Source organism: Aotus nancymaae, unplaced genomic scaffold (assembly GCF_030222135.1).
Source record: "Aotus nancymaae isolate 86718 unplaced genomic scaffold, 86718_ANA_hifiasm-v0.15.2.pri h1tg000040l, whole genome shotgun sequence".
Lineage (NCBI taxonomy): Eukaryota > Metazoa > Chordata > Mammalia > Primates > Aotidae > Aotus > Aotus nancymaae.
The window spans coordinates 119688288-119713668 of NW_026988454.1; the positions used below are offsets into that span (position 1 = coordinate 119688288).

General features: G+C 44.4%; 1 protein-coding gene across 5 annotated transcripts in view; it reads left to right on the top strand.

The window, feature by feature from the left end:
* TRERF1 (transcriptional regulating factor 1) overlaps window positions 1–25381 on the top strand; it is a 231576-nt gene that overhangs the window by 128563 nt on the left and 77632 nt on the right. The window contains exon 5 of one of the 5 annotated variants that reach the window (XM_064361045.1): window positions 12665–12751. The exons of the other annotated variants lie outside the window; for them this stretch is intronic. The gene's annotated coding sequence lies outside the window, so the exon portion shown is untranslated. The remainder of the gene's footprint in view (window positions 1–12664; window positions 12752–25381) is intronic. 5 annotated transcript variants of the gene reach the window in all.

Sequence of the window (25381 nt, forward strand, 5' to 3'; positions counted from 1 at the left end):
ACTTCTGTGTTCATTCATTTAAGATAATGGTCTCCAGCTGCATCCATGTTGCTGTGAAGGATGTGATTTCATTGCTCTGTGGCCCCAGGCTGGAGTGTAGTGGTGCTAACATGGCTCACGGCAGCCTTGAATTCCTAGACTCAATCTATCCTCCCACCTCAGCCTCCTGAGTAGCTGGGACTATAGGTGTGCACCACCACACCCAGCTAATTTTTGTATTTTTTTTTTAAATAGAGGCAGGATTTCACCATGTTCTCCAGCCTAGTCTCGAGATCCTGGATTAAAACGATCTTCCTGCCTCAGCATCCCAAAATGCTGGCATTGCAGGTGTGAGCCACCATACCCAACTTATTTTTTTTTAATTATTCATAGAAATGGGGTCTCAATATATTGCCTAAACTGGTCTTGAATTCCTGGGCTCAAATAATCCTCCCACCTTGGCCTCCCAAATGCTGGGATTACAGGCATGAGCCACCACACCCAGCCAATTTCATTCTTTTTTTATGTCTGCATAGCATTCCATGGCATATATGGGCCACATTTTCTTTATCCAATCCACTGTTGATGGGCCTCTAGGTTGATTCCATGTCTTTGCTTTTGTGAATAGTGCTGCAGTGAACTTATGAGTGAATATGTATTTTGGTGAAATGATTCATTTTCTTTTGGGTAGCTATCCACTAACAGGATTGCTGAGTTGAATGGTAGTTATATCTTTAGTTCTTTGAGAAATCTCCAAACTGCTTTCCATGGTAGCTGAACTAATTTACACTCTCACCAACAGTATATAAGCATTCCCTTTTCCCCACAACCTCACCAACATCTGTTATTTTTTGACTTTTTAGTAATAGCCATTTGGACTGGTGTGGGATGGCATCTCATTATAGCTTTGATTTGCATTTCTCTGATGATTAGTGATGTTGAGCATTTTATGCTTTTTGGCTACTTGTATATCTTCTTTTGAGAAGTGTCTGTTCATGTTCTTTGCCCACTTTTTAATGGGGTTGTTTTTATTCTTGTTGACATATTTAAGTTCCTTATATATTCTGGATATTAGACCTTTGTCAGGTGCATAGATTGCAAACATTTTTTCCCGTTCTGTGGGTTGTCTGTTCACTCTGTTGATAGTTACTTTTGTTGTGCAGAAGCTCTTTAGTTTAATTAAATCCCACTTGTCAATTTTCATTTTTGTTGCAATTGCTCTTGAGGACTTAGTCATAAATTCTTTTCCAAGGCTCATGTCCAGATGATGATTTTCTAGGTTTTCTTCTAGGATTTTTATAGTTTGAGGTCTTACCTTTAAGTTTTTAATCCACCTTGAGTTAATTTTTGTATATAGTGATAAATAGGGGTCCAGTTTTAATCTTCTGCATATAGTTAGCTAGTTTTCCCAGAACTATTTATTGAATAGGGAGTTCTTTCCCCATTGTTGTTTTTGTTGACTTTGTTGAAGATCAGTTGGTTGCAGGTGTGTGGCTTTATTTCTGTGTTTTCTCTTCTCTTCCATTGATCTACGTATCTGTTTTTGTACCAGTACCATGTTGTTTTGGTTACTATAGCCTTGTAGTATAGTTTGAAGTAAGCTAATGTGATGCCTCCAGCTTTGTTCTTTTTGCTTAGGATTGCTTTGGCTATTTGGGCTCATTTTGGTTCCATATGAATTTTAGAATAGTTTTCTTCAAATTCAGTAAAAAATGGTGTTGGCCATTTGATAAGAATAACACTGAGTCTATAGATTGCTTTAGGCAGTATGAACATTTTAATGATACTGATTCTTCTAATCCAAGAGCATGGAATGTTTTTTCATTTGTTTGTGTCATCTGTAATTTCATTCAGCAGTGTTTTGTAGTTCTTGTAAAGCTATTTCGCCTCCTTTGTTAGATGTATTTCTGGGTATTTGGGCAGGTGGGCTGTTGTAAATAGAATTGCATTCTTGACTTGGCTCTTTCTGAGCACTAATTATGGACCAGACCCTGTGTTAGGACATGAGAATACCAAGATTAGCAAGTCTCCCACTTTACATCTCCACCTTCTCTTTAATGTTGATTCAACAAGTGCCAAGTGCATCCCATCCATGTAATGTCCCTGTTGCCTCAGACATGTAACTTGATCAGAAAACTTTGGCAACAATCTGTTCTGAAATAAAGTTCCTACTCCTGAGCCTGGCATGTAGATCTCCCCACTGCACTGCCCTGGCCTTGCAAATAGCCCATTTCTCACTCCTCCTCCTCTTGTGACCAGGTAGACCTGCTTGCTGTCCCTAAACATGTCTCACTGGCTGTCTTCTCCTGTCTAATTCCACTCAAACTTTGGGGGCAACCAAGGCTCGCCTGCTTAGGAAAACCTGGCAAGACACATCACCTCCTGGTTTGGGGCTTGGAGGCACCTATGATTGCACTTTTCATTGGATGCTCATCATGCTACCTTGTATCCTGGTCTTTCTCCATGGTTGCCTCACCTTCCCTATTGTCAAGTTGCTGGGCTTCTTGCTTCATAGGTATCTTTCCTCTCTCCAATAACAGAATGCAGGGCTGACCTACGGAAGTTATCCATCAATATCCCTAATGAAAACGGGGAGGCCGGGCATGGTGGCTCATGCCTGTAATCCCAGCACTTTGGGAGGCTGAGGCGGGCAGATCACGAGGTCAGGAGTTCGAGACCAGCCCGGTCAATATGGTAAAACCCCTTCTCTACTAAAAATACAAATATTAGCAGGGTGTGGTGGCACGTGCCTGTAATCCAAGCTACTCCTGGAGGCTGAGGCAGAAGAATTGCTTGAACCGAGAGGCAGAGGTTACAGTGAGCTGAGATCACACCATTGCACTCCAGCCTGGGCAACAGAGCGAGACTTCATCTCAAAATTAAAAAATAAAAAACAACTGAGGAGAAGTTGCACCTCCTGACAGTCCCTTAGTTCTGCTGCTGAACTAGAAGGTTAGAATTTACCACTCTTAGACAAATACGTGTTTTGTCGAATCCATTTTTTCCATTCAGATAGGCAATGGAGAGGGCAGGGTATGGGGAGTGTGAGAATAGGTGCTAGTTATCCTCTGCTTGCCTCTGTCCTCCCAGTGCCATTCTCTGCCCTGCTGTGGCCGGGGAGGCCAACCCCAGTGGATTGTGTCAACTAAGCTCCTTTACTTTACCTTCCAAGTGTGGTTGGGTTTGGCCAGTGGGAGGCACCAGCAGGAGATCCAAGAACAGGAGGAAAGCAGGGCACATTAATTCCCCTACTTCCTCTCTGCCTCATCAGTTTTCTGTCAGTGGCTGTCTTTTACAGCTACAGCCCCCCTCCCAGTCCTCCAGAAGCATTGGCTATAGTAACACTGTTCCACCTTCTTGCCCTTCATACTTAAGGGTGATAACAAGTTCCTCTGATGTTAGTCTCTGGGTGCTGCACCATATATTGCTGGTGGCCTCAATCTTCCCCACACCTCTGTAACTTGTTCATTTATTAATTTTTACTTAAACTCTTTTGATCGTTATCTATAGTATCTTACTGAGAGTCAAACTTATAGGCTTAGTTATCTGTCCCACTAGGCAACCCCACGAGTTGATCAGAGTTATTTTCTTGAAAAGGGCATTTTGCTTTATTTGGGGAAGGGGGTTTGCATTCGGAAGAATTTATAATAAAAATAAGTCTCCTGCCCCCTTCCTTTCCTAACGCAGACCCACTCCTTGCAGGCACTTTTAACTCAATTTTTCTTTCCTTTGGCATTTACCTCCATATTTTAAATAATGTGCTTTAATTTTACTCCTATTTTAGAAATTACCTGCTGACTTTCTGTTGTGATAGATAACAATTTAACTCCCTTATACCATCCCTCTACCTCTCCTCCCCACATCCTTGCAACAAAATTATATTATTATTTATAGTTCTTCTGCCTGGTTACCTTTATAAGTAAGATTCTTCCTATCATATTTCTTATTTCTTAACAATGGTACTTCCTGAGTCTATGCAGTAAGGTGGCAGTATTTGCGTTCTTACCTAATTTGCCTTCTACTTTCCACCTTCTGTCATCTCTGCTTTTACTTTTACATTGTTCAGATCAATAACATTTACATTTTTATTTTGTAGCTGCCATTCAGTCTTTTATACTTTATCTACAGGTTGATCTTAAAGGCTATAAAACTAGCAGATAGGGCTTATGTTATTGTGATTGCACAAATGACAAGTTGCACACTGACAATTCACCATTGGATATACTTGTTTGATTTGCCTAGTGATTTTTTTTAGGCTTACAGACAACATTTAAAAATTGGTAGAGTTTTTAATAAAAGACTTAGAGTTTGGGGTTTTGTTTCAAAAATTGGAAGTTCTGGCACATATGGTCTGACTTCCCACATATAGTAACACTCTGCTAGAGGCTGTCCCCTTTAGAATAGGCATTCCTGCTCTAGTTTATCACAGTGCCTAGCACTCACAGTATATGCAAGTGTTCCAGTACCTGACTTGCTCATTTATTTACTTACTTGCCTGACCCTGAAGGCATTTAAGTGTGTGACTCTGATGCTTGATGTTTTATTCTCTTTGGAGCCAAGTAATATACTATGAATACTTTCTTTTACAGCTTTAATTTTTCCAAGAGTTTCTCATTGCCTTTTTTTTAAAAAAAAAAAACTATTTGCTGTTATTATATCCTCATTTTTTTCTCTCAAACTCTCTAGCCAGTTGGGTATTTTATATATTCCCTTTTCTCCCAGGGTCCTCTATTCTTCTCAAATTTGACCTGTATTATTCTCAAATTTGATTGCATTCTGGGTTGCTACTGAACTGTTACCTGAGATTTAGATCTACTTTACTAGATTGGTTCTACTGCTTCCTGGATCTTAAATTTTTTTCGGGGCATGGGGTGGGGGTGTCTCAGGGTTGGGGGTGGTCAATTAAGTTTCTCCAGAGAAGGAAATTCCTTTTTTTTTTTGCTTGGAATAGATACCTGGCTGCCTCATGAGCTACCTATGGAAGGTGCAACTCTTCTGACCAGATTTTATAAAATTTCTCTCTTTTCAGCATCATATCTGATTCCTGCCTCCACTGTTCTGGCATTTCTGAGTCATGAGACTCTGGCCATTCTGCCAGGCTAATGGAATCTCATAATATTTGAATGCTAGAGCTCAGGCTTCCTGCATCATCAGTTTCTAATCTTCCATATTCTGTCTGTTTTCCAGAAAGTTGTCCCAATGTCTGTCCTGGGTAGCCCTCACCTGTTCACTTTATTGTTGAAATTATACCTTAAAAAAAATTCTTAGGCTGGGCATAGTGGCTCACATCTGTAATCCCAACACTTTGGGAGACCGAGAGGGGGGAATCACCTGAGGTCAGGAGTTCAAGACCAGCCTGGCCAACATGGCAAAACCCCATCTGTACTAAAAAAATACAAAAATTAGCCAGGTGTTGTGGCAGGTGCCTGTAATCCCAGCTACTCAGGAGGCTGAGGCAGAAAGAATTGCTTGAACCCAGGAGGCAGAGGTTGCAGTCAACCAAGATTGTGCCACTGCACTCCAGCCTGGGCAACAAGAGCAAGACTCTGTCTTAACAACAACAACAACAAAATTCTTTCACTTTTGTTTTGGTGGTGATGTGTCCAAATGGAGAGGCTATAAATGAATGCAGTTAATGTATTCATCTTTACTAGGTTGTGCTCAGAATTCATCTCAATCCTTCTTTAATCTGTTTAAATTTTTGGCCTATCTCAATTTAAGAGCCAGTAGGCTAAACACCACCTAAAGTAGGAACTTTTAATGCTAAATTTACCCCTTTAGGATTTAGGATAGGTTTCCTAAATCCTAAAGGGGTAAATTTAGCATTAAAAGTTGGATCGAATAGACATATAATAATATGATATAATTTATTTATGGTTGGGAATGGTGGCTCATGCCTGTAATCCCAGTACTTTGGGAGGCTGAGGCAGGTGGATCATTTGCGGTCAGGAGTTCAAGACCAGCCTGGCTAACATGGTGAAACCCTGTCTCTACTAAAATACAAAAATTAGCTGGGCGTGGTGGCAGGTGTCTGTACTTCCAGGTACTAGGAAGGCTGAAGCAGAAGAATTGCTTGAACCCAGGAGGTTGAGGTTGCAGTGAGCTGAGGTCGCACCACTGCACTCCAGCCTGGGTGACAGAGTGAGTCTCCATCTCAAAACAAAAACAAAAAATATATATAATATAATGTATTTAATATAATATATATAGTCTATTATTATATGTCTGTTGAATCCAACTTGTTTTCTTTTTATTGAGATATTGTCTCACTCTGTCATCGAGTCTGGAGTGTACTGGCATGATCACAGACTTGACCTCCCAGCAATTGCCCTCAAGTAATCCTTCCACCTCAGCCTCCCAAGTAGCTGGGACCGCAGACACACCATCATACCCAGATAATTTTTAAATTTTTTTGTAGAGATAGGATTTCCCTACATTACCCAGGCTCATTTCGAACTCCTGGGCTCAAGTAATCTTCCTGCCTCAGCCTCCCAAAATGCTGGGATCACAGGCATGAGCCATTGTGCCCAGCTCATACTTTTTTTTAAACCATCAAATTAAGAGTTTGTGTTTGTTAGGGTAACATTAGCTATTGTAATTATCTCCCACATTTCAGGAGTTTCATATGAAAGAAGTTTATTTCTTGCCCTTGTAACAGTCAATGGAAGTGTTTCTGGTTATAATTGGCTTTCTTCTACAAGGTAATTTAAGAATCTAGGTGCCTTGCATCTGTCAGTCTGCTGTACTCTGGAGCATGTATCTTCAATGGGGACAGTATCACCCCCAAGGGGGCAAAGATCTTGGAGGCTGAAAAATCTTACATTTTGATGCATAAGTCACAGGCATCTACATGGTACATAAACAGACAGTATATCTGTGGTGTGAAAATGTCATGGAGGAAAGTGATCAGGGAAAGAAATGTCTAAAAAGGCTCCTTAGCAGGGCAACAATGAAGAAAAGGTTGAGAATCACTGCCACAGGCCTGTGAGCACTCTTCATTAAGGTGGAAGGGAAACAGAAGATGGAGAAGGCTCACCCCCTTCTTAACCACTTTGGCCCAAAAGCGACACAAGTTACTTGGCCCACATTTAATTGGCGAGAACTAGTCAGGGAGTTCCACCTTGCTGCAGGAGGAGCTGGGAAATGTAGTCTTTGGCTGGCCACACTTCATAGTATCTCTAAGTGAGGACTCTCAGCTGAAAAAGGGAGAGCATCAGTTTTGGAGGATGGTTGGCCTTCTAATACAGGAATCAGCCAATGTTGTCTTAAAGGGCCAGGTGCTACTTATTTTGGGCTTGCAGCCATGTGGTCTCTATTGCAACTACTGAACTCTGCTCCTTGCATCTGAAAGCAACCATAGAGAATACTGAAATGATGGGTGTGGCTATGTTCTAATAAAGCTTTATTTACATAAACAGGCAGCTGATTGGCCCGCAGGCTGTAGTTGTCCAGCCCCTGAGTATCTATTCTGGAGCCTCAGTTGTCCATATTACCTTGGCTTCTTGGGACCTGACCGACATTTCCCTTATTTCCAGTCCTAACTAGAGCCTGGAGCTTCCTCTCAATTGAGTGAAGGGTTTGTCTTGGCTGTTTCACTGAGAACAGTGGAATATGACCCTCCACCAAGTATAGAGATTCCAAGACTATAGAAAAGAAATAAATTTTGCCTATGTTCATCCAGCGTTAGCCCTCCCCACAGCCACCCAGCATGGTAGGGGTAGAGTGCCTGGTACACAGTAGTAAGTGCTCAGCAGTTTTCTGTATTCAGTGTTGGGGGTTGGCTTAAAATTACCTGTATTCAGCGAAATAAGACCTTGAAGAATATGGGCCTCTGATTCTAGTAGCATTAGAGTTAATTATTATGCAATGGTTAAAACTAATATTTACAAATAACTTTTTTTTTTTAAAGACAGAGTCTCACTCTGTCACTCAGGCTGGAGTATAGCGGCGCGATCTCTGCACACCACAACCTCCGTCTCCCAGGTTCAAGTGATTCTCCTGCCTGAGTAGCTGAGATTATAGGCACATGCAACATGCCTGGCTAATTTTTGTATTTTTAGTAGAGACAGGGGTTTCATCATGTTGGCCAGGCTGGTCTCGAACTCCTGACCTCAGTTGATCCGCCTGCCTCGGCCTCCCAAAGTGCTGGGATTACAGTCGTGACCCACCGTGCCTAGCCTAGAACTTTTAATAACATGACAATGCTTATTTTATAACCAGCATTCAAAATTATGTATACAGTATGATCTCGATTGTAGTATCTTAAAAAGTTTAGCAAAAAAATTCTCAACAAGTGATGGGATTTTTCTTCTTTTTATTTTGTATCTGTTTTCTAAAATTTTTACAGTGAACGTGTTTTATATGTGGAGAAGAATGTTATTTTAAAAATTACTGAGGCCTGGGGGCTCATGCTCGTAATCCCAACACTTTAGCAGACCAAGGCGGGAGGATTGCTTGAGCCCAGGAGTTCAAGAGCAGCCCAGGCAACAAAGTGGGACCCTGTCGCTACCAAAAAAAAAAAAAAGTAATTAATTAGCCGAGCATGATAGTGCACACCTGTAGTCCCAGCTTCTTGGGAGGTTGAGGTGGGAGGATTGCTTGAGCCTGGGAGGTTGAGGCTGCAGCAAGCCATGATCATGCCACTGCACTCCAGCCTGGGCGACAGAGCAAGACTCTGTTTCAAAACAAACAAACAAACAAACGAAAACCATTGAGGAGGAAACTAGTGCTGAGTGAGGGCATAATTACCCAACAGGTTCCTCCTGCCTTCTGCACTGACAAAACCAATTCACTGAGGCCACAGTGTTGTAGCAGACAAAGAGCTGAACTAAGGCAGAGCCAGCCGAGCAGAAGGACTAGTGTTATTGCTCAAATCGATCTCCCAGAGAACTCAGAGGCTAGGGTGTTCTGTGGATAATTCTGTGGACAGCGGAATGGGTGCTACTGATTGGTGAGGGTTGAAATCATAGGGGTGTGGAAAATGGTCCTTGTAGGCTGAGTCGGCCTCTACATTAGGAGGTCACAGGACAGGTTGTCATGAGTCCTGGGTCCACATAGAGTCAGTTGGTTGCAGAATGCGAAAGTCTGAAAAGCATCTTAAAAGACCCATCTTTGGTTCTACAGTCATGATGTTATCTATAGGAGCAATTGAGGAAGTCACAAATCTTGTGACCTCTGGCCACATGACTCCTGAGTAGCAAGGGATTATAAAAAGGCAAGCTGGGGGGCAATGGCTGGTTATCATTCAGCTACACCTACATGTTAGCAGAATTCACGCCCCTCCCAGAATCCTAATCTTGTGGCGCTTCATTAATTTTACAAAGGTGATTTTGGTCCCTGAGCAAGGAGGGGGCAGGAAGGAACAGTTATCATCTTGCTTCAAAGTTAAACAATAAACTAAGTTCCTCCCATGGTTAGCTTAGTCTACACCCAGGAATGAAGGAGGGCAGCTGACTTTTGAGGCTAGAGGCAAGATGGAGTCAGCCATGCTAGACTCCTCTCACCATCATGATCTTTGCAAAGGTGGTTTCAAGAGTATTAATGAAGGTATCTGCCTGCTTGCGCACACATAAGCATGCACCTGAAAATGCCATCCAAAATTTTGTTAGAACAAAGTCACTGTGACTCCCCAAGTTAGAAAAGCTTCTTTAGATAGTGACCAGGAAGGGTTCCGGTTTGCTTCTACACTGAGGCATTTTTCCCATTTCTAAGTAATGAGACCCTCACCTAGATTTTCTTTCCACTGAGGCGGCTGGATGAATCATCATGATGAGCAGTGTGGAGAGGAGGAGGGGCATGCTTGGGGTTAACTGCATGCCAGAGTCATTGGTCATCACAGCCACTTCCCCAGACCCATGGACTTTCTTGACTTTGGGGGAGAAATGAAATAGCTTGTGACTTGAAATGCCGTTTGTGTAGATCTGCTATCCAGCCAGCCTGACGTCCAGGTCCCCCCACCCCAGTGGAGCAGAGAACAACTCATTCTGCAGGAGGAACCAAATCTTAGATCATCCCAAAACAGCCTCTTATTTTCTAGGCCTCCCTTGGTTCCTCATGTGCATCTTCCAGGTACCAGGGGAGAGCACCCCCACCCAAGTCCTTCTCTTCAGCCTCTGCCTGTGTTTCTGCTGGCGATGTCCTTCTTGAACCTTGAGCTGTCTGCACACTGGTCCCAACCTGTGCCTTCCACATTGCTCAGACCTGCAGCATTCTCTAGCCCTCAGCCACTTTGCTAGGATCGGGATGGGGAGGGCTCCTCTCCCCAGTCCTGACCCAGGACCCCACCTGGTCCCTTAAAGGACATCAGCTGCTGGAAGACAGCCTCATGGCCCCCCTTCATTTGACCTCCTTTGTCTCTACTGCAGGGGCTCCCTCTGGGTTCCAAGTTAGGTTGGGGTGACCTCATCACAGCTTTTTTGCCTCTACCCCTCCTTCTGTGCTCTGAGAGCCAATCCTAGTGCCCTTCTCTTTCATTCCAACGTGCATACTCTAGACCTGGATGCGCCACGTGTAAGAATGGCACTCCAGCAGGCATGAGGCATTAGAAAGTCCTTGGCGTGTGCTTCTGTGAGCACCCAGACTTCTTACTGTGACTTATGAGGCCCTGTACCAGGGTTTGTCAACCTTGGTGCTATGGACATTTGGAGCTAGAGAATTCTGTCTTGAAAGGGATGGTCCTGCACATGGTAAAATGTTTAGCGGCATCCCTGCCCCCAAGTGCCAATGGCACTTCCCTAGTCGTGACACAGAAATGTTTCTAGACACTGCCAAATGTTCTCTGGAAGGCAAAATCACTCCAGGTGGAGAACACTATCCTACATGTGGAGACCCCCTCCTACGACGCTGCCGCCTCACACCCACTGCACACTTGCCACTGTACGCTCATCCCTCCCAGGGCCACTGCACTCGCTGTCCCCACTGCTGTGAAGGGTCTCTCCTCACATCTTCATGCTGTGCTCATTTAGGTCTCAGCTCAAATGACACCTCCTTACCTTGGCCTTTCCTAAGCACCATATGCTTCCAACCCGTTTGCTCCATCATGTTTATACTTCCATTTTGTTTTAAAGTCATTTTTAGAATCTCTGACCTTGTTCCTACCACTTTCCTCCTGGTTTTCATGGTTCCAGCCACACTTTTCTAATTTCTCAGTAACATCCGGTGTGTACCCACCACAAGGGCCCTTGCTGTTCCTCCTCCTAGAATGCTCTTTCCCCAAATCTCATTATTCTTATTCCTTCAGTTCTTTGCTCAGAGAAGGCTTCCCTGACTATTTCCTATTTCATTTTTTCCCATAGCATCTACAGCCATCTAATACACTATACACTTTAATTATGATGATTTTTATTTTCTGTTTCTCCCTATTAAAAATGAAATCTCCATGAAGGCAGGGAGTTTTGTCATCTTTGTTAATTGTTGTATGCCAGTCACGGAGAACAATGCCTAGCATTGAGGCACTCAAGCAGTATTTTTTTAGATGCATGAGCTTAATTTTGCAAGGCTTGCTGGGACCTTTGCCCTAGTTTAACGGTGCACATTTAAAAGCATCGGGTGAGCTTGGTTTCTTGTTGTAAAACCAGGGATTTATGTTGATGAAGAATTTGATCAGGGTAGACTCATACGCTAAAGCATGTTTTCTTGTGAATAGAGATGTTTACAAAGCACGAAGCAGTGAATTTGCTAATAGTTCTTTTTACTGGCATCAGCTAGAGTTCTGACTTTAGCTGAAGCTTATACTTACCATGCCATGGTGGAGGTTTTTATTTCCTAATATATACGTGCATTTGTCTAAAAGTATTTAGTTTGTCTTTAATTAGGAGCCACAAGCGGTCAGGATCATCACGATGGCACCTCTCCAGAAAGAGCCACGTCTGATAAGCGCAAACACACCCTTTAGGACCAAATCTCCGGCTGTTCCCTATCCCCCAGGATCTAGTTTATTTCTCATCTCTCCTGGCTCCTGGTCTAAGTCCTTTGCTTTTCGTCTTACTAGGCGCTCTTCCTTGTCTCAAAATCCCTGTCCTTACCTCCATGATCCGTAATAGACCATGGCTCCCAGAAAGCAGTGTAGAAGTGAATCTGCAGCACCTCTCTGCTTGGAGACCCGGAAGTCTTAAATATGACCAGGAGAGTTCCCGAGGCCCACATATCCTGACATGCTGAAATCCAAGGTCTTTCAAGAAAGCCCCACCACATATGCCTTCAGGGACCTAGCCAACCTTGCCAGCCTCCCCCATAGGTTCTCCCTCACATGGTCGCAGTGCCAGAAATCCCACACCTGAGGCTCAGCGAAGTCCCTTGGGTCTTCACGGGAGTTCCCTGTTCTGGGGCCCACATCCCTGGAGAGGGCATAACTTGAGCACATTTGCATCCTGGTAAGGGTTACTGGGAAGGCTCAGATTTACAGGCAGCAGATGGAGAGGGGCTGGTGGGAGAGTTAGGATGGTGCAGAGAAGACCCCCTTTGCAGCTTATGTAATAGCTCCAAGGAAAGAGAGAGAAACAGAGAGACAGAGATGGGGCTTAGCAAGTGAGTTCCTGGCTGCTTGTCATATGAAGAAAACTGATGTGAACGACACTTTCCTCCTCTGCTTCCTGCCCTGCTTTTTTGTTCTTTGTATCGTGAATAATATGAATACAGGAGCCTCATACTTAAGAGTTATTTTTACAAGGTCTCCTCTCTGCTTCAGATGACTCAGAACTGGAGCCTTCTCTTGAAGACATTCCTTGGGAAGCACCAGAGAGATGCCGAACCCCAGGTGATCTCAGGGTCACAAGTGAGTGTCCTGGAAGTGGGGGCTGGAAGGAAAGCCTTATTGAGGGCAAACCTTCCACTGATTCCCCTCTCTGCCCAGCCGGTCCTGTCTTTCTCTCACCATCTTTTCTTTCTTCAGCAGAAACAATCAGGCCTGCTTGACAGTCTGGAAATGAGCAGAGGGCACTGCCCCAGGGTCGAGGCTGTAAGCTATGGGTAGATGAGGGGAATCTGTAGGCCCCAAAAGGCTGGTGGCTCTAGTCTGAAGGCAAGAAAACTATTCAGGCAACCAGACACTGAAGAAGAAGGAAGATTAGTAGAACCTATTTCATCTCTGTCTCCCACACTGCCCATGTGTTCCTGGAGAGTAGGGGCTGCCTCTGACTGTTCTTCCCAACATGACTTAGCCCAGCACTAAGACCCAGTGCATGTGTATGGAGTCAATGAATTAATGCAAGGGAAGCCCCTTTCCCTGGGTAAAGCCAAATTACCTGGATGTGAGTACAACACAAACACACTTGCCTATGGAGGATGGAGCATCTGTATCTGCTCCCGAAGGTGCAGATGCCCAAACTTGGACACACCCAGCGCCATCATTGTCTGCTTTGACCCATCAAAATCACTCTGAGAGGCCGGGGAGGTTTCCATTTTACAGAGGAGAATGCCGATGATCAGAGAGATTGGGTGACAGACCCGGCGTTGTGCATTTTGTAAGCGGCACAGGGGGGATTCTTCTGCCCCACATCCGCTGACTCCACAATCCAGTGCTGTCTTGAATCCTCAGAAACTCTAAAGTAGGGGCTCCCCCCTTCTGAGAAAGGCTCCGTAGCTCTCTTTGGGACACAGCTGCAGTGCCATCCATCTGGGAGAGCCAACCTGGAGCTGAACAGCTGGGGCCCATCTCTCTGCGCCCAGCAAGCCTTGGAAGGAGTGTGATAGTAAGGTTCCATCCAGACCGCTCTTCTCTGGGGAAAAGGGCATGATGAGGGGAGATGCCCTTTTTCCTCCTGTTAATCTGCTCTGATCCCTGGCTCCCTTTCCTGCTGTCTTCTATCTGACCACACAGTCCCCAGCTTAAAACCAAGGAAGATGGGAAAGATTTCAAGTTGATGGAACTCAGAATGCATTTTCCTGTAGAAGTAACTGGAATGCAATGCTTGGTCTCCCCATGATAACTCTGAAATAGAAGAGTAATAGCATTGGCCCAGTAGAGGATTTGTATTAATATTGATGATTTAATTAATTAATTAATAATAAGCCAGCACCCTCTCTTACTTGGAAGACTACAACAGCTCTCTCCACTCTTGGCCTCCTGTAGTTTTCTCTCCACGTGAAAAGTGAGTCAGATCCCATCTCTCCTCTGCTCACAGCCCTCCATGATCTCTTTTGCCTATGACCTGGCCTCCTGCCTCACTGACGGCATCTATCGGCTCCCTCCACCAAGCTCATTCCACCAAAGAGTAGAAGGACACAGCTGCTATGTCCTCTGCCTGGGACTCTTTTTCTTCCCTGAATCACCTGGTTCAGTCAGTTCATTCAGGCCTATGCCCAGATGTCACCCCTTCTGGTAACCAAGGATAGGCCCCACCCACGCTTATCACTCCTCTGACCCTTACCCTGCTTTATTCCCTTCATGACACTCTTCACACCTGCCATGACATTGTGCACATGCCTGTGTACTTGTATATTGTAAATATACAAGTAATCACTAGAATATCAGCTCCACAAGGGCAGGGACCTTTCGTTTCCTGCTGTATTTCCAACACTAGAAGAGTTCCCAACACATAGTAGGTGCTCAATAAGTATTTATAAATAAATAGATGAATGGACAATTGAATGAGGGATGTATCTATACCTAACCAACAGCAGATTGTGGTTTCCATGCAGAATTTATCACACATTCCAAACATCAATGCCAAAAAGGAATTTCTTCCTTTCCTAGCCCTTGGGATTGGATTTTTTTTTTTTTTTTTTTTTTTTTTGAGATGGAGTCTTGCTCTTTCACCCAGACTGGAGTACAGTGCAACCTCTGCCTCCAGGGTTCAAGTGATTCTTGTGTTTCAGCCTCTTGAGTAGTTGAGATTACAGGCACCCGCCTCCGTGTCTGTCTAATTTTGTATTTTTAGTAGAGACGTGGTTTCACCATGTTGGCTAGGCTAGTCTCAAACTCCTGACCTCAGGTGATCCACCCACCTCAGCCTCCCAAAGTGCTGGGATTACAAGTGTGAACCACTGCACCTGGCCGGGACTTCATTTTAGTAATGAGTTTATAGATTATTCTGGAAACCAGACCTTCTTATTCTGCATCTTTGGCAAAAATAGACACCTGCTGTCTCAGAGAGTAGCTTCTCAGAGTTCTGAAGGCTTCTTGGGGTTTGACAAACGGTTGGGGATGGGGTGCTTTGGTCTCCTTAACCTCCTGCTATCAGTTCTGCTGAGACCGGCAGTGTTCTCTTGGTTACTCCAGAGCAGGGTTTCTCCTACTGACATTTTAGAGCAGATTGTTCTTTGTTGGGGGCTGTCCCGTGCCTTCCAGGATGTTTGGCAGCATCCCTGGCCTCTACCCATTAGATATTTGTAGAACTCCCCCAGCTGTGACAACCAAAAGTGTCTCTGGAGATTGCCAAGTGTCCCTTGAGTAAAATCACTCCCTGTTGAGAACTACTGCTCCACTGTGTACAGAAAGCCCTAGCCACAACAAAATTATCCAGCCCACAGTGTCACAAATCCCAAGGCTGGGCTACGCTGCTCTGAGAGCTCTGTCCAATAGGACTCTCTGCATTGAGGGAAATGTTCTATTTGGTGCTGTCTAATATGGTAGCCACTGGCCACATGTGGCTATTGAGCATCTTAAAATGTGAGGGCCGGGTGTGGTGGCTCATGCCTGTAATCCCAGCACTTTGGGGGGCTGAGGCGGGCGGATCATGAGGTCAGGTGTCCAAGACTAGCCTGACCAACACAGTGAAACCCTGCCTCTACTGAAAATACAAAAATTAGCTGGGCATGGTGGCACGCGCCTGTAATCCCAGCTACTCAGAGACTGAGGCCGGAGAACTGCTTAAACCCAGGAGGCTGGGGTTGCGGTGAGCTGAGATCACGCCACTGCACTCCAGCCTGGCAACAGAGCGAGACTCCTTCTCAAAAAAAAAAAAAGTCTAGGCTGAGGTGTGGTGGCTCATGCCTATACTCTTAGCACTTTGGGAGGCCGAGGCAGGAGGATCACCTGAGCCCAGGAGTTAGAGGCTGCAGTGAGCTATGAGCAAGCCTGGTTGACAGAGCGAGGGCCTGTTTCTTAAAAAAGAAAAATAAAAAGTAGTGCAACTGAAAAGCTGAGTTAAGTTTAATTTTAGGCTGGGTGCAGTGGTTTATGCTTATAATCCCAGCACTTTGGGAGGCAAAGCAGGCAGACTGCTTAAGCCCAGGAGTTGGAGACTAGCCTGGGCAACATGGCAAAACCCTGTCTCTGCTAAAGGAGAGGTGTGGTGGTGCATGCTTGTAGTCCCAGCTGCTTGGAAGGCTGAGGCAGCAGGATCACTTGAGCCCAGGAGGTTGAGGCTGCAGTGAGCCCTGATCATGCCACTGCACTCCAGCCTGGGTGACAGAGTTAGACCCTGTCTCAATAAATAAAATAAAATAAAATAATTTTAAGTTTATTTAATTTTAATTAATTGTCATTTAAATATCCATTTACAGCTAGTAGCTGCCATATTGGACAGCACAGCTCTAGAAAGGCCGGGGCTGCTCACACTTCAATGTGCATGTGAATTATCTGAGGATAGCAAAGTCCGATGCAGCAAACTTGAGGTGAGGACTGAGAGTCTGTAAATTCCCAGGGAGGCTAAGGCTTCAGGTCTAAAGACCACACCTTGGAGTAAGATGATCTAAGTCTGGGACATAAAAAACATTTTGCACATATAACACAGAGATGATATTCCTGCTGCCTGAAAGAGCTTGTTGAAGAACACAGCAGCATAGAGTAGGGAGAGAGAAAAAATACGGTCTGTGGAGTCAGACAGGTACTGAGTTGAATCCATTGTTAGTCAGCTCTGCGCTCTGGGCACTTAGCCTCTCTGAGTCTCTGTTTCCTCATCTATAAAATAAAAGAGCTCATTTCTACCTTGCAATGTGATTCTGAGATAGTGCGTTTAAAAGCCCTGAACCCTGTGCCTGGAAGACACTTGGCACCCAGTAGGTAAATAGTATCAGTCATTATGGATTTATCCGAAGTAAAGGCATTGTTTACACAAATCGCCCCTGCCTTTATTTAGGCTGTATTTCTAGGGACCACCTATCTCAGAATCACCCAGGATGTTCTTTTAAAAAATAGGTCCCTTTAGGTATAAAGCCAGTAATGGGATTGCTGGGTCAAATGGTATTTCTGGTTCTAGATCCTTGAGGCATCGCCACACTGTCTTCCACAATGGTTGAACTAATTTACACTCCCACCAACAGGGTAAAAGAATTCCTATTTCTCCACATTCTCTCCAGCATCTGTTGTTTCCTGACTTTTTAATGATCACCATTCTAACTAGTTTGAGATGGTATCTCATTGTGGTTTTGATTTGCATTTCTCTAATGACTAGTGATGATAAGCTTATAAGTGGGAGTTGAACAATGAGAATACATGGACACAGGGAGGGGAACATCACACACCGGGGCCTGTTGGGGGTCAGAGGGCTAGGGGAGGGATAGCATTAGGAGAAATACCCAATGTAGATGACGGGGGGATGGATGCAGCAAACCACCATGGCATGTGTATACCTATGTAACAAACCTGCATGTTCTGCACATGTATCCCCAGAACTTAAAGTATAAAACAAAAAACAAACAAACAAAAAACAGGTCCCTGGGCCCATCCCAGATAAGTTAAAGTCTCTAATGGTAGGGCCCAGGAAGCTTCTTTTAAAAAAATAAAAAATAATAATGAGGTAAAATTCACATGACATAAAATTAACCATTGGTCATTGTTTTTCATGTAAAAAATTTTTAACTTTTATTTTAGGTTCAGGGATACATGTGAAGGTTTGTTACAGAGGTAAACTTGCGTCACGGGGGTTTGTTCTACAGATTATTTCATCACCCAGGAATTAAGCCCAGTATTGAATCGTAATTTTTCCTGCTCCTCTCCCTCCTCCCACCCTCCTCCCTCAAGTAGATCCAGTGTCTGTTGTTTCCTTCTTTGTGTGCATAAGTTCTCATCACTCAGCTCCCACTAAGAACATGGGGTATTTGGTTTTCTGTTCCTGTGTTAGTTTGCTGAAGACAATGGCCTCCAGCTCCACCCATGTCCCTCAAAAGACATGATCTCGTTCTTTATGGCTGCACGGTCACTTTAAAGTATACAAATCCCTGGCGTTTCATGTATTCACAATGTTGTGTAACCTCCCTCGGTCTAGTTCCAAGGCATTTTTGTCATCCCAGAAGGAAACCCTGCACCCACTCACCATTCTCCTCTCCCCGGCCCCTTGCAACACTAACCTGCTTTCTGTTTCCATGCATTGGCCTATTCTGGATGTCTCAGATAAAAGGAACCATACACTGTGTGACCTTTTGTGTTTGACTTCTTTCACTGAACATCCTGTTCTCAAGGTTCATCCATATTGTTACATATATCGGTGTCGAATTCCTTTTTATTGGTGAATAATATTCCATTGCATGAATATAACAGATTTGTTTATCCACTCATCAGTTGATGGACATTTGAGTTCTTTCCACCTTTTTGGCTATTGTGAATAATGTTTCTGGGAACATTTGTGGGCAAGTTTCTGTTGGAGTACCTGTTTTCAGTGATGTGGGGTATATACCTAGTAGCAGAATTCCTGGGTCACATGGTAATTCCATGTTTAAATGTGTTGAGAAACTGCCCGTTCTGCCCTCCACCGTGGCCACACCATTTTCCATCCCTACTGGCAATGCATAGGGTGCCAGCATCCCCACTTCCACTTGTGATTTTGTTTTTTTGCTATAGCCAACCCAGTGGGTGTGAAGGGAAGCTTCATTCTTCACAAGTTCCCAGGATGGTTCCTGTGGACTCGAAAAATTGGAGAACCACTGCTTTGATGAGAGCTGCTCTTTCAGTGAGTTCAGTCAGAGTCGACTGCTCCCAGGTCCTGGGACTCCTTTGTTGGGCTGGGGAAGCCCAGCAGGGAATTGGAATTATTGCTTCGTGTGCTATTGTGATAGCGGTTGCATTTTTTTTCATACATCTTACCGTCTCCCCTTTAGTAAGCACAAGCAAGTAGAAAGGAACAGTTTGTATTGACTTGTCCTGGGAAAGCCAGATCAGCACAAATGTCCCACCCCTGGTGTCCCCTGGGTGACTTTCTGCAAAGCACCTTTACCTGTCCACCTGAGGCTAGCCTGGAGGGTGGACAGGTAAACGTGCTTCCAACATGAACTGGCCTTGAACTCCCCTGTTTCAATAAAATTTAATGTGGAATTTTGTATCCTACTGTGTAATATAGCCGGGCCTGTTTTAACTAAAAATTAAAGGATTTTACTCTAAATAGTTAATGTATTTCAGAAACACATCGAGTTGATCCTGTGGCCCTGAGAATGAAGGTGATAAACCTGGGAAAGGGGATAGAGGAGTGTCAGGGGAGGAGGCCGTGTGGGGAGTACTTCATGAAAGAAATAGTCTTCCTCTTTAACAATGAGGGTTTTATTTTCTTCTTCTGGAATTTCCTCAAAATTAATCTCTAGAGTAGAACACAACATTTAAGTGATACATTGTATATGCCAGCAAAGGGAGCAAGGTCCTACTGTTAATATAACTCCCTGCACTGCTTCAAGATTGTTCTAGGACATAAGCCAAGGGCCTCTTCTTCAAGTCGGTGGTCTCAACCTTGGACACTTATCACAACCACCTGGCGAGCTTTACATGCTTTTGTTTAACAGGGTGTTCAAGAACCCAGGTGGAACCCAGGCATCCCTGGTTTCTAAAGCTCCAGGTGATTCTGATGTGCAATCAGGATTGACTGCTGTGCCTGGCCATTAGACACAGCAGTGAAAAAAAAACAGACATAGCCATGCTCTGATCGAGCTTACAGTCTGACTGGGGAGACCAACTCATTAATATCACAGAATTAATTAATTACAACTATGATAAATGCTGCTGCCCAGTTACATTTCAGAGAGTTAGAGACATCTTCCCAAAGCTATAGCCTGACAGCTGAGTAGACACTAATGAGGGGAGAGCTGGGAAAAGGGCATCCCGGGCAGAGGGACTGGCATGTGCAAAGGCCCTGGGGTAGAAAAGAGCCTGGAGTGTCTGAGGACTTGAAAGATACTCTGGTTGGAGCTGTGAGCAAGCGGGTGTGGGCAGCCTGAGGTTGGGGAGCACATGGTGGCCTGTCACCCATGTTGGCCTGTGGTGAGTCCACCTGACATGCTCTCAGCGTTTGAGCTGCTCTGATATTGGTGTGAAAGACCCAAGCTTCTGTGCTCTGGAATGAGCTGATGAGGGCCTGATTGAGTGATCTGCCTCTATCCCATCATGGTTTGGGCAGGATCCCCTTCCTCCAGTGCATGAAAATTATTCTTTTCTCAGCCTCCATGGAGAGAGAAGAAGGGCATCCAAAGAAAGGAGAGATTGGCCAGGCACGGTGGCTGTAATCCCAGCATTTTGGGAGGCTGAGGCAGGTGGATCATTTGAGGTCAGGAGTTCGAGACCAGCCTGGCCAATATGGCGAAACCCTGTCTCTACTAAAAATACAAAAATTAGCTGTGCATGGTGGCGTACATCTGTAATCCCAGCTACTTGGAAGGCTGAGGCAGGAGAATTGTTTGAACCTGGGAGACAGAGTTTGCAATGAGCCGAGATTGCGCCAGTGCACTCCAGCCTGGGCAACAGAGTGACACCCCATCTCATAAAAAAAAAAAAGGAGAGAGAGTGAGAGATGTTTGGAGAGAGAATGGGAGTTTTCCTCACATCTGAAAAGCTTCTGGGCCTCACTTGAAAATTACATTTCCTTCTGTCATCTCCACATAGAACTCATTTGACAGAATGGCAGGTCCCTAAGTGGCTGGAGCCTGGGATCATTGCAGCGATTCCTCTCTGCACTGTTTCTCAGATGCTCTGTAGAGCCTGTCTCACATTTAATTCCTCCTCCTCCTTCCCATTTTCCTCCATCCCCCTCCCCCTGCTCCTTTTTCTTCTTTTTAAAATCTGTGCCAATTTCTAATGAATTGTGGGTGGCATGGAGGGAATTCTTCACACTTCATTTGGTCCTGCTTCATAGTTTATATCCTGTGTCCTTCCCTTCCCCTGGCTGAACCCCCCTGTTCCTTGTCTGGTAGATGTGAGCTGTTCTCTTTTCAATGGCCTTGTGGCTGCAGAGAACCCTTCTTTGATTTGGGCTTTTAGATATTCATTTAAAGTGCTTGTTTCTGTTTATTCATTTCTTCCTTCCCTAAGACTCCTAATCTTCTCTCTCCCTTAACTTCGATAGCAGTGTGGCAGGTGAGAAGGCATTTGTTACTCCCATTGTACAGAAGGGAAACTAAGGTTCTGACAGCAGTGTGGGGTTTGGGAAGATTCTAGCCTTGGTTGGTGGCATGATGGATGTGACAGGTCCTTGGAAAGTCATGCAGCCTCCAGGACTGCCTCTTTACTGGTCATATGGGAAGGAGATAAGATTTCTACCCCTGTAAGGAGGTAGGGTGATGGGGTAAAGAGCGTAGGATTTGCCCCTTAAAGCTCTGGCTCCTCCACTCAGTTCTGTGGCCTTGGGCAAGGCATCAGACCTTGTCTTCCTCAGTTGTAGAATGGTGATCCCTGCAGCACCTCAGCAGGATTGTTGTAAATACTAGAGGCACTGTCTGGGAAGTCCCAGCAACATGTCTGGTCTGAATTAGACCTTTGGGATATGGTAGCTGTTACACCTCTCCTGCCATCTGGGTTAGGCACAATATGTTCCTGACTTGCCCTAGTTAACTGTTTGGGTTATTAAGCTGTTTGTCCAAGAGGACCCCAGTCATTATAGTGGAGCTGGAATTAGAACTAGAACCCAGGTCTGCTGACTTCGGGCCCTGACCTCCTGGGAGGAGCTGTCTGTAAGCACCCTGGTTTTGTGAGCTGGATACTTCTTGCTGTGGCTAGTCCTTTCTGTACATGGTAGAGTGGTAGTTCTCAACTGGGAGTGATTCTGCAAGAGACACTTGGCAATGTCTGGAGACTTTTTTCATTGTCTTAGCTTGGGGGGTTCTACTGACTTCTAAGGGGTAGGGGCCAAGTATCTGGATTGTTCTGGGATCTCTCAGCACAGTGACTGGGGACCCTTGAAGGCACAGACCAAGAAACAACAAGTCATCAGGACCCTCGGTCAGTGACTGCTGACCCTGAGCCCTTGCAAAGTTGCCCTGCAGAGTCTCAGCACTGGCTGGGAAATCCTTGTGGATGCCTGTGAATTTCACATAGAGGGAGGGCATGACTATTCCCTCTTACTGGGTATAGTGCTAGCAACAGCTGCCACTTATTCAGGGCCTGTTGGGAGCAGGGACAGTGTGCTCAGTGAGGGACCCACGCTCTCACTGATCTCCCTGATCAGCAAGGAAGACACTGCTAACGTCATTTCACAGAAGTGGAACAAGGGCATATGACCAGTGAGAGGCAGGGGCAGATTTGAGCCCAGGTCTCCTTAGCTCCAAAGCTCACATGCTATGCATGAAATTGCATGACCTTCCTTTTAAAGTAACACCCCCATGGGGCTTCTCCAGCAATAATTTTAATAGAATGCTTATCTACATCCCTATGTTAGCATTGCCCACCTAATTTTGCCAGCAGCAAAACTGAATTTAATGAAGGTAACCACTGTTGCAGAAAAAAAAGTAGATAAGCATCTTAAAACTGATCATACATTGGGAGGGAGGGCAAGGGTGCCCCTGTTACGGATGTCTCATGCCAGTTTGGGAAGGGGGAGAATTTAGCAGGTAGGCACAATATGTTCCTGATTTTCCCTAGTTAACTTCTTGGGTGCTTTGGGGAAAAATCTGTACTTTTTTTTTTTAACGAGAGAGTGTCTTGCTCTGTCACCCAAGCTGCAGTGCAGTGGTGCGATCTCTGTTCACTGCAGCCTCCACCTCCCAGGTTCAAGCGATCCTCCCACCACAGCCTCCCAAGTAGCTGGAACTATAAACACAAGCCACCACACTTGGCTAGTTTTTGTATTTTTCTGTAGGGATGGGATTTTGCAATGTTCCCAGGTTTGTCTTGAACTCCTGGGCTCAAGCAATCCACCCGCCTCAGCCTCCCAAAATGCTGGGATTACAGGTGTGACCCACTGTGCCCAGCCAAACCTGTACATCTTTAATGCCTGTCTTGAATTGTGATTGGGGCACAGTATGAGGTTAAGAAACAGTGCAATCCTTAAGAGCCTTCTCTCATAGTTAGAGTACGCCATGTTCCATCCTGTCCCAGGACCTTTGCACAGGCTACTCAGTGTACTAGCCCCACCATTGCTCTCTATCCTTCCCCTGCTGCCCTCCCTACTTTACTTCAGTAATTTTTCTTAGAGCTCATATTAAAGACTAATTCCTTAGGAAAACACTGCTGACCCATGTCCATGTTAGTCCACCTTCTGGCATATGCCATATTATGTATTAGCTATGCTTCTTTAAGGCACCATCATAGTTATTTCTAATTTGTTAATATTAGTTTCCTTCTCCCACTTGATTGTAAGCTCCATGAAGGTAGAGAACACATTGGTCTTGCTCAGATGTTGTATGCCGAGTACCTTGCATTTGCCTAGTACATACTAGGCACCAGCCAACATTGAATGGGAGAATGGATGAATTCCATTGGATGAATAGGTTGAGCTAGTTAATTTCATTTCCTTTCCCTTAGCTCCAGCCAATAATCTCTTCTTAAGGAATTGTAATTATCTGTTTATATGTCGCTCTTGAGCCTCTTTGAAGAAAAACCTATCTTTAGAATCCCAGAGTCTAGCCCCATGCCTGACATATAGTAGATGGTCAATAAAAGTTGACCATATGATTATTTAAGACAAACTCTTGCCTAAGACAATCAGTTCCAAAGACTCATGAGAGGACCCTAGAGAGTTATTTTCACACATAGAGGGTAAGGTTGGTGAATTTATTCATAGAAACAGAATGAAGTGCATTCCTGCTTCCCACCCGTGCCATGCTTAGCTACTCGGTAAGGTCTGCTATTCAGGTTGCCAGTTACTGTATTGAATTATTTGTACATAAACAGTTATTCCCCATAACCTTCCCTTCGCCAACATTCAGAGATAATGATATACAATCTTTGTAACATTACAGATGTTGCTTCAAAAACACTCTGTTGCTATAGGAATGTTTGTGATGTGCTTATCGCTAGAATTTCACGAGCAACAAACTCCAAAATTGCAGATGATTTAACATTTGAAGCAGGGACTGAGTGTATGTGTGTTTGCATTAAAAAAAAAACAAAAACAAACAAGGCTTTGAAAAAGGAAGTTTTCTTCTGCAGAGTTATCTTCTAAAGCTTAAAATAAGAACTACTTAAAAGCAGTGAATTCAGAAGAATGAACACTTTCTCTTAAACATTCAAATGGGTGAAAATGACTTGTAATGCTTCCCTCAACTATTAAGAAAATAGGCAGTTAAAGGTTTTTTTTTTTCTTTGAGCTGTCTGTCACAGACAAAGGATTTCTCATTAAAAAATTATTTTATAGCATTAAATAGTAGGAATGCATACCAGCAGCCTTCTTGACATTTTGAAAATGATTTATTTTCCAAAATGTCCCAGTTCATTTTAATAGGTGACTCTTTGTTCTTCTCATTCAGGGAGGAAGCTTCAGCCGGGGTTGCCATAGTTCGGGTTGGGAAGTTCAGGGTGGAGGAGAGAGCTCCAGGAATAGCTTTCCGTGAGCCTCACACTTTGTTATCTTAACACATAGGGGGTGCCACCACCTGTCTCCAGACAACATGGAACCACACTTTCCCAAAGCTCCTGCTGTGGTTCTCCTTTCCAAAGAGAGACTGTCTGAACTAACTTTTTATAGTCCAGAAAGTGAATTTAAAATCATTTTTCTTCTTAGCCGCCGTCTGTGAACTAAGATATCAACTAGACATCTTAGGAAAGGTCTGCAACGTGGAAGTCTTAACTATAGCAATGCTACTCCTCATCTGTGGCTCAGGAGTGGTGCTCTCTGCAAACTCTTTAGCAGTCCATGAGATCAGTTCAGAAATTGAGAGTCCGTGCTTAGTAACTTTCATGCCAATTTGACAGAATAATCTATTCGATCGGATAACTTAAAAGTGAGCTTGGATCAAAAGAGACAAAGAAGGGCATTACGTAATGGTAAAAGGATCAGTGCATCAAGAAGAACTAACGATCCTAAACATATACGCACCCAATACAGGAGCACCCAGGCACATAAAGCAAGTTCTTAATCACCTACAAAGAGACTTAGACTCCCACACAATAATGGTGGGAGACTTTAACACTCCACTGTCAATATTAGATTAACGAGACAGAAAATTAACAAGGATATCCAGGACTTGAACTCAGATCTGGACCAAGCAGACCTGATAGACATCTCCAGAAATCTCCACCCCAAATCCACAGAATATACATTCTTCTCAGCACCGCATTGCACCTACTCTAAAATTGACCACATAATTGGAAGTAAATCACTCCTCAGCAAAT